The following is a 9770-nucleotide window of genomic DNA, read 5'->3' on the forward strand; positions in this document are numbered from 1 at the left end:
GCTTCAGTTTCCAAAAGAACTTCCACCAAGAGGAACAACAAAGCGAATCGACAGTCGGAGGAGTTAGAAGAAAAATAGCAGCATGTTTAGTACTAAATTTACCATTTTTGGTTAAAGAGCACCACCAACTATCATTAGAATCTATTAAATTATAATTAAAAATCATGTGGTGCAAGCTAGTTGGAATCATGGCTTTAACAGAATTACGAGTGAAATCGTCAGCAGTGTTAATCTGGGAGATGGTAACCTGTTTGTTTCTTATGGAAAGCTCAGATTTGGAAAAATTAATCAGACTGCTTGGAATTGATTTATTCCATTTATTAGTCCAAAAGAAAGTGTTCTTCCCATTTCCCAGCTTTCTAATAACCATTTTTTCAAAGTGGGAATAATATGGGAAATACTATTCCAAATTTGTGAACCTTCTTGGATCTTGATGAGGCATAAAACACCCCACCTATCAAAGGCTGCCACATTGCCGACCTGACCTCAGTCCGGGAACCGAATTGAGCCGAGCAGGAAACCGAGCCGACCCCATCTCCAATAAGTCACCAGACAGAGCCAGACTCGCGCAAGCTAGCCGGTGGCTGAGGCCGAGCTTCAAGCCGAGCTCACACAGGTTAGCCATAAACCCCTGGCCGAGCTGACTGCCAAGACCAACCGTTCGGGCCGACCTCCTAGGCCGAGGTGACTATCACGGCCGCCCGACCAGGCCGACCTCCGAGGCCGAGCCCTCCTCCACAGAGGCTACCATAGCGCCCCACCGGGGATCGCCGGACCGCATCAGCACATCCCGAGAATCATGGGATAAGGATCGAGCAGCGATCCCAGCGCAGTACGAAATCACACCTTACATGGACTCTTACCTTAATAAGAGCCCGACCCCGAAAATAGCTTTCTACTCCGCTCTACGCGAGGGAGCCTTCCAAAAGAAGGACTCCTACCATACGAGGACTCTCCCAACCGCCTCATCTCATCCTCACTCTATAAATACCCATGTATGGAGCACCACTCATCATTTGGCTTTTTACTAGCTGTTACGCTGTTGCACTGGTGATCTAACTTGAGCATCGGAGAGTCCTAGGCCGGAGCCACACCGGCTCTCTTGTGCTCATCACTTGGTCCTTGCAGGCTCATCCGTGGGTGAACCAAGCGTCGGAGATTTCCACACGCAACAGATTTGGCGCCGTCTATGGGAACGACATCAGCAGACCATCGTCGTTTCTACCAACTTCAAGAGCAACAATAATGATGCACACGAGATCAAGGCAGCATGGCTCGACTTCCTGCACAGACGAGCCACAACCCATTGGGCAGACGAGGCGATCACCGCCCCCCGAAGTCTCTCGACAGGGGATAAACAGAAGACCCCCTCGGGCAGGGGGTGGGCAGCCCATCACGGGCACCATGATCAGTCCCATTCCCCCACCGGAGGGTGGGAATGGGGGAGGTGTGCTAGCCACAGCCGCGGTTGACCGGGTACAGGCCGAGCCAAGCTTGGACGGGCTGGGCCTACCAGCGCCGCCTCCCTTACCGAAGAGTTTGGACCCCGAAGCCCCGGCAAATAATCGACAAGTTATGGACTTGCAGTTGTAGATGCTCCACACCAACGAGATGCTGCGTACCTTCATGAACCAGATGGCCCGAGGCGGGCTAATGGGCCAACCACTGGTCGCACCCCCTCCAGCCCCATTCCACGCAGAGAAAAACTTACAGTAAAATGGTGGCCAGCGTAGGGTCGAGCCGCGTCCTCACACCCGTCTCGTCAAAAGACTCCACCTCCGCACCCTAGTAGAGGCGCTCGGCGGGATGAGCAAGAGCATCGCCGAAGCCCTGGAACAGGGCAGGAAATCGAACCAGCCGGCTCGATAGCGAGGAGGTCGGTATTTTTTGGACGGCTCGGAGAGGACGGACAGCCGAGGAGAGTCCGAGAACAAGGGAAAGAGCCGAATGAAAGGCGCGTTGCGAGACAAGGAGAAGGATCTCATCATAACCCCCGGCGTCAAAGCTCGCCTCCCCGAGAAGAACAACAGGGGAGCCCCCGTGGGTCCAACTTTCAGGAGGAAAGAAGAACAAGGAAGGATGGTGCAAACCGAGCTGACCAGAATGGCCGACCACAACGGGACGATCGAGCCTACCGACCTCGGGCTGAGGAGCCAAATGGTCGACCTAGGTCGAGCGAGCAAAACAATTTGTACCGGGTGGATGAGCCGATTGGCCGAGCACATGAAACTGAGCTGGAGAGGCGGCTACGAGACTTGGCGGAGCAAGTGGAGGGGTTGAAGAAACAAGCGACCCCGGACACCTATTCGTTGGTCGGGCGTCACCCATATCCTCCTGAGATCATGATCATGCCGCTACCGATCGGGTTCAAACCTCCCCCGTTCGACCGATATGACGGGACAACGGATCCGATGGATCACATCAACAATTTTAATGCGATGATGACCATGTACGGGGGAACCGAGATCGTTTCTTGTTGAGCCTTCCCTGCATCCCTCAAGGGCGCGGCGACCTCATGGTTCTCCTGGTTGCCGCCGAACTCCATAACAAGCTTCGCTCAACTCTGTCGAGCCTTTGTCACGCGCTTTCAGAGTAGTATGAAACACAAGAAGACAATGGTCAACCTCCTCAGCGTGAAGCAAAGGCCCAACGAGTCGATCCGAGCTTTCGTCTCCCGCTTCAACAAGGAATCATTAGACATCAAGGATTTGGATGAGGCCACGGCCCATATGGCTATGAGCAACGGGCTTGCCGACATGGACTTCATCAAGGACTTGGCCCAGAAGCCAACCAGAAACTTGGCCGAGCTCTTGGAGAGATGCAATGAATTTGCAAATATGGCAGAGATCCTCCAGGCCCGAAAGGGAAACGAAGGCCGACCCGACAAGAAAAGGCCGACAACAGACGATCGTAGGGAAGACAAATGACCCAGGACTGATCGCCGAGTCGACAGGTCGGATCGAGCTCAGAGCCCCGATTACACCCCACTGAATACCTCTTGCAAGGAGATTTTGATGCAAATATAGGACGGTGGGTACATCCACCGACCTCGATCAATGCAAGCGGGGTCATCTCGGAATTCCAACAAATATTGTCAGTTCCACAAGGACACCGATCACAATACCGAGGATTGTTATTAGCTGAAAAGAGAAATCGAAGAGCTGATAAAAGCGGGCCATTTGAAGCGATATGTCAAAGGAGGCCGTGAAGAGCGTGGGGGTCGGCGGCCTGAAGAGCGGGATCAAAGAAGAGCCGAGCCGAGGCCCAAAAATAGGTGAGTCGAACGAGATGAAGATAAAGTCCGAGCTGAGAAGAAAGAGGACGGGTCCGGGCCGAGCAGTGACAAGGGAGCTCCCATATACACTATCCTCGGAGGGCCCGGGCAAGAGACTACTCGAAAGGCTAAGGCAAACGCATGGTTCATCGGAGTTGCCGAGATGCCCACCAAGAAGCTCAAGCCAGCGGCGACAATCTCCTTCACCGAGGCTGACCTTGAAGGTATAAGTTTACGTCATGACGATGCTTTAGTGGTGCAGGTAGAAATTACGAAGAGACCCGTCCATCGTGTATTGGTCGATACGGCGCATCCGTGGACCTTATGTCACTAGACGCGTACTGACAATTTGGCTTCGGCGATGAAGCGCTCAAGCCGGAAGGCACCTCACTTCACGGGTTCTCGGGAGCTGTCGCGACCATCAAGGGCTCAATCGACCTGCTGGTCAGGGCAAGCTCCATGCCAGGAGACGATCCAGGTCAAATTCATGGTAGTACGGTCGGTAGTGGCTTTCAACGCCATACTCGGCCGTCCTTCATTGACCGCTCTCCAAGCCATCATCTCCCTGACGCACTTGAAGATGAAGTTCCCCACCGAGAACGGTGTCGACGAGGTCCGAGGTGACCAGAAGAAGGCGCGGGAGTGCTATGCTACTTTTGTCAAGCAAAACAAAGGCAATGTCCGAGGAATGGCAATGTGCGTCGAACACCTCCCCGAAGATCAACTGGATGAGCTTATCGAGAGGAGAGGACGACCCGTGGAAGACCTGACCCCACCATTTCATCTCAGCGAAGATGACCCAGCAAAGGTGGTCCAGCTCGGATCATTACTGAATGAAGATCAAAGGAATCAGCTAGAAGCTTTCTTAAGGGCGAATGCCAATGTCTTTGCCTGGTCGGCTGCCGACATGACGGGCATACCCAGGCATATAGCTGAACACCGGCTCCACGTAGATCCAGGTCAAAAACCAATTCGGCAGAAGAGAAGGAACTATGCACTTGATCGACAAACCGCGATTAAAGAAGAGGTGGAGAAGCTTCGTCGATCAGGGTTCATCCGAGAAGAAAAATTCCCGACCTGGTTGGCTAACGTCGTCATGGTCCCCAAACCGAACGGGAAGTGGAGAATGTGTGTCGACTACACCGACCTCAACAAAGCTTGTCCAAAAGATGAGTACCTGCTACCTCGAATCGACCTTTTGATCTACGCCATGGCAGGTCACGAGATGCTGAGTTTCATGGACGCGTATTCCGGCTACAACCAAATCATGATGCATGAGGAGGACAAGTCATACACGGCATTCCGAACTAACCAAGAAAATTTTTGCTACAAGGTCATGCCCTTCGGATTGAAAAATGCCGGAGCAACATACCAGCGGCTCGTGAACTGTATATTCTGCGAGCAGATCGGAAGAAACATGGAAGTCTATGTGGACGACATGTTAGTGAAGAGTTTAAAGGCCGAACACCACTTGGCCGACCTGGAAGAAGCCTTTGGCGTATTGAGGAAGAACCAAATGAAGCTGAACCCCGCCAAGTGTGCATTCGGCGTAACCTCAGGAAAGTACAGAGGCATCGAAGCCAATCCGGCAAAAATCAGGGCCATCCAAGAGATGAGCCCTCCAAGGATGATCGGAGAAGTACAGAGGCTAAATGGACGAGTGGCGGCGTTGACACGATTCATGTCAAGATCGGGCAACAAGTGCCTACCGTTCTTTAAGGCCCTCAAGAATATCCGGAACCCGAAGGACTTTATCTGGTCGGACGAATGCCAGGAAGCTTTTGAAGAGCTGAAGAAATATTTGGAGAACCCGCCTCTTCTCAGCCGACCCGAGCCAAAAGAGGAGCTTCAAGTTTACATAGCCGCTACCCCTGTAGCGGTCAGCGCGATGTTGATTAGGGAAAAAAGTCGAACTCAAAGACCCATATACTACATCAGCCACGTTCTTGTCGACGCCGAGACAAGATACTCTGGGTTTGAGAAAGTAGCATTCGCTCTTGTTACGGTCGCAAGGAAACTAAGGCCGTACTTCCAAGCTCATCCGATCGCGGTACTGATCGACCAGCCACTCAAGAAGATATTGCACAAACCCGACGTTTCGGGATGGCTGATCACCTGGGCGGTTGAGCTAAGTGAATACGATATAAGCTATCGTCCGAGGATGGTGATAAAAGGACAAGCCCTTGCCGACTTCATCGCCGAATGCACAGGGCCCGACCTTGAAGTCAGGGAAGAAAAGACAGTAGAAGAGGTCGGGGCTACGGTCGACCCGACTTACACCATGAATGTCGACGGCTCAAGCAACTCCGGAGGAAGCGGGGCCAGCCTGAACCTGGTGAGCCCCGAAGGGTTTTTGATCCAATATGCCCTGAGGTTCAAGTTTCCCGCCTCAAACAACGAGGCCGAGTATGAAGCCCTCCTAGCCGAACTTCGAGTCAGCAAAGCAATGGGCGTAAAGCGGTTGAAGGTGAGAGGAGACTCCCAACTCGTGGTCAACCAGGTCAATGGAGACTATGAGGTGAAAGACGAAAGGATGATAGCTTACCTGAGCTGAGCACGAGATCTAATTTCTGAACTCAAGCACTTTGAGATGACTCAAATACCGAGAAAAGAGAATGCCGCGGCTGACTCCTTGTCAAAGTTGGCCGAGGCCGACCTCCAATATCTGAGCCGATTAGTGTACATAGAGATCTTAGAGAAGCCCTCCTTACAAGAAGAAAGCGTAAAGCACATTGAAGAGGATGGGCCGACCTGGTTGGACCCCATTGTCAATTACTTGGAGAATGACCTGCTCCCGGAGAATCGAGTCTAAGCAAGGAAGGTCAAGATCCGAGCTGCCAAGTACACCATGATCGACGGAGTGCTCTACAAAAGAGCAATCTCGGCTCCTCTTCTCCGATGCCTTGGACCGAAGGGAGCTGAGTATTCCTTGGCCGAGGTGCATGAGGGAATATGCAGGAGTCACATGGGTGGCCGAGCTCTGGCATACAAGATACTTCGGCAAGGATTCTATTGGCCAAGAATGCAAGAAGAGGCCATGAGATATGTGAAGACATGCGAGAAGTGCCAGCTGTTTGCACCAATCCCGAGCCGACCAGTAACAAAGCTGACCTCAATGCTGAGCCCAATCCCTTTCGCTATGTGGGGAATGGATATTCTCGGAGATTTCACCCCGGCAACGGGAAACAGGAAGTACGTGATAGTGGTGATCGATTACTTCACCAAATGGGTCAAGGCCGAGCCCCTTGTAACCATCACCAAGAAGAACATGGAGAAATTCTTCCGAGATAAGGTCATCTACTGGTTCGGACTACCGAAAGTGCTCATCACAGATAATGGCACATAATTCAACAACCCAGCCTTCCGAGAGTTTTGCGAATACTTCTCTATTGACTTTCGACCCTTCTCGGTAGCTCATCCACAAGCAAATGGAAAAGTAGAAGTGTCCAACCGAACATTACTCGCCGGCATTAAGAGAAGGTTAGATGAGGCCAAAGGAAGATGGGTGGAAGAGCTCCCAAGTGTCTTATGGGCATATAGGACGACAATAAGAACACCAATCGGGGAGAGTCCTTTTTGCCTCGTTTATGGGACCGAAGCCCTCGCCCTGGTCGAAATTATGGCATCGTCATATCGAGTGCTCAACTTCGATGAGAAGACCTATGAAGATGGACTGAGAGCCAACCTTGACTTCCTCGACGAAGTTCAAAAAAATGCCCTACTCCGGAACACGGCATACCAACAGAGGATGGCAAAGTACTATAACTCAAGAGTAAAAGAGCGACACTTCCGTCAAGGGGACCTTGTCCTCAGAAAGCATAGCGCATCCCAGCCAAGGCAGCAAGGAAAGTTAGCACCAAACTGGGAAGGCCCGTACATAGTCTCCAAGCAAATTCGCCTAGGGACATATCGCTTGCAGACTCCGGGGGGCAAGAAGGTACCAAGACCTTGGAACTTGAAAAATTTGAAGAAAATTTTTCAATAACTGAGCATGCTTGTATTCGGCTTTAGCCCCGACATTTGATTCAATTAAATAAAGTCTTTCTCCACCACTTAATGTATTTGCAAGCTCCTAAATCAAAGTCGTAAGACCGGTCCTCATAGACCTGGCCGACCTCAAAGACTGGCCCTCATAGGTCGGCAGCAGAGTCGTAAGACCGATCCTCATAGACTTGGCCGACCTCAAAGACTGACCCTCATAGGACGGTAGCAGCGTCGTAAGACCGGTCCTCATAGACCTGGCCGATCCCGAAGACCGACCCTCATAGGTCGACAGCAAAGTCGTAAGACCGGTCCTCATAGACCTGGCCGACCTCAAAGATCGGCCCTCATAGGTCGACAACCAAGTTGTACGACCGGTCCTCATAGACCTGGCCGACCTCAAAGACCGGCCCTCATAGGTCGACAACCAAGTCGTAACACCGGTCCTCATAGACCTGGCCGACCTCTCAAGAGCAAACTCCCCCTTGGCCGAGCCTAACAAAGTTTGAAACTAAGCTAAGGCATTACGCTCGGCCAGGAAGGCTGCTCGGCCACGCGTCCGCTTATATGATAGCCTGTCCAATCGGACCGATGGGAATGGCGAATTAACTAACCAAAGTGAAAATCACCTTGACCTCGGGCATGGCATGGCCGAGCCACCGACCACGTGAAGCATGGGTAAAAAATAGATAAGTCCCTAAGCTCGGCAGTTCGGCCACAACCTCAAATGGGACAACGTACACAAGGAAGAGAAGGTTAAGAGTGCTGAGCTAAAACACTTGGACAAATTCTAGCAAAAATAGATTTTTTATTTAGTACAGGCCGACTGCTCGACATGGTTACAATGAGGGCAGTTCGATCACCCAAAAAAAAAAAAACAAATATTTACATGTCAATCTCCTCGACGGTGGACTTGGAGGCGACCTCGGCAACATCCGCAGTGGTAGGCTCGACAAGGGGGTTTTGGGGTTCAGTGTCAAGGACGAAGAGGTCGGTCCACGTAGGTTCCTCAATGGGCAAAGCCTGGGTGACCTCGGCTCCCTCCTCATCTCCCAACTCCCCGACAAAAGTAGTCGCGTCGTCGTCGAAACGAGAGAGATTGAGATCGGGCTAGACTGCCCTGATCTCGGCCAAGAGATCAGCCCGACCTGCCTCAAAACCTTCGGCATAGGGAGGCTTCCTGATCTCATGGCACACATCAGCGTACTCCTTCGATTGGAGATAGTCGCTGATCGCCTCGTCCCGAGCCAGGGCCAGGTCTTCCTTGGCCTTCTCCTTCGCCTCGGCGAGCTGAGCCTGCAGAGCTCGGACCTTCTCTTTCTGCCTGATCACCTCGGCATTAGAGCTCTCCACCTCGACCTCGATTGTAGTAAGCTTCTCTTGGGTCTCCCGACACCTCTGAATGGCATCCTGGGCATCCTGGTAGGCTTTCTTGCACTGGACGCCCAAGGAGTGGTTCTCGGTCAAGAGCCGCTCAAAGCGAAGCATAGTCTCCACTGCCTTGGCGAAGCCCTGCAAAAAAGCATGAGAACAAAACTCAGGACAGATTACACAGGTCGGATCTAATCATAAGAGCCGAGCATAAAACTTACCATGTTGAAATCCTGAAACAGGGTGGAGAGGAGCTCGGGGTCTAACAGCGCCTCTAGTTTCTCCCTATCGACCGGGAGCTGACCTGCATCCAGCCATTCCTTCGCATGCGCAGCTGAAGTCAATGTCGAGTCCCCTGGGAAGAGGCGCCAGGTCGGCCTCACCGGAACGTTGCTGGCCGAGGCCCTCCCCAAGACATAGTGGGAAATGTTAGGGGGAGAAGCCACGGGCGGAAGACCACCACTCGTCAGATTGACCGAGAGCTTCTGACGTTTGGCCTCTTTCGGCGGGCTCCTCTCGCCTTTTCGGCCCTTCCCTTTCCTCGGAGACCCCGTTGGACCCATACTCTTTACGGCCTCAAGGCCGACCACAGCGTCGGATGGGCTGGGCAATACGGCCTTGCCCTTGGGGGCCTTGGAGGACTTGCCCCGGGACTTCTTCTCTGCATTTTTCTTCCTTCGGTCCACAAGGGTCTCGGCCCTTAGCCGAGGTGTATCCATAGGGGGAATATGGCCAACCATTGCAAGAGAAACCAAACGTCAAAAACAAATTAAAAAAGAAATGAAGACTAACTAAAGAGGTCAGCTCGGGAACGAAAACGGGCTCGGCTCGGGCTCCTACCAGGGGTCATGTGCCACCTTTGAAGAAACCCCTCATCCTGAAGCCGAAGGACGTCAAAGGGCGGACGCTGGGGGATTAGATCAAGCGAGGTCAGCTCATTCTCGGTTAGGGGCAGTACCCTATTGACGTAGTTCAAGTTCATCTCCTTCCACTCGGTTCGGAGAGGGCTGTTTGGAATGGAAGCAAAGAAAAAATGAGGCTTCCAATACTTATTGAAGGTCGGCGTGCCGACCAAAAATTTGTGGCTGCCCAGGGCCACATTCTTCCCAGATCAGCAACTGAAGTAGTACCACCCCTTCTCTGG

Source organism: Telopea speciosissima, chromosome 3, assembly GCF_018873765.1.
Source record: "Telopea speciosissima isolate NSW1024214 ecotype Mountain lineage chromosome 3, Tspe_v1, whole genome shotgun sequence".
Taxonomy (NCBI): domain Eukaryota; kingdom Viridiplantae; phylum Streptophyta; class Magnoliopsida; order Proteales; family Proteaceae; genus Telopea; species Telopea speciosissima.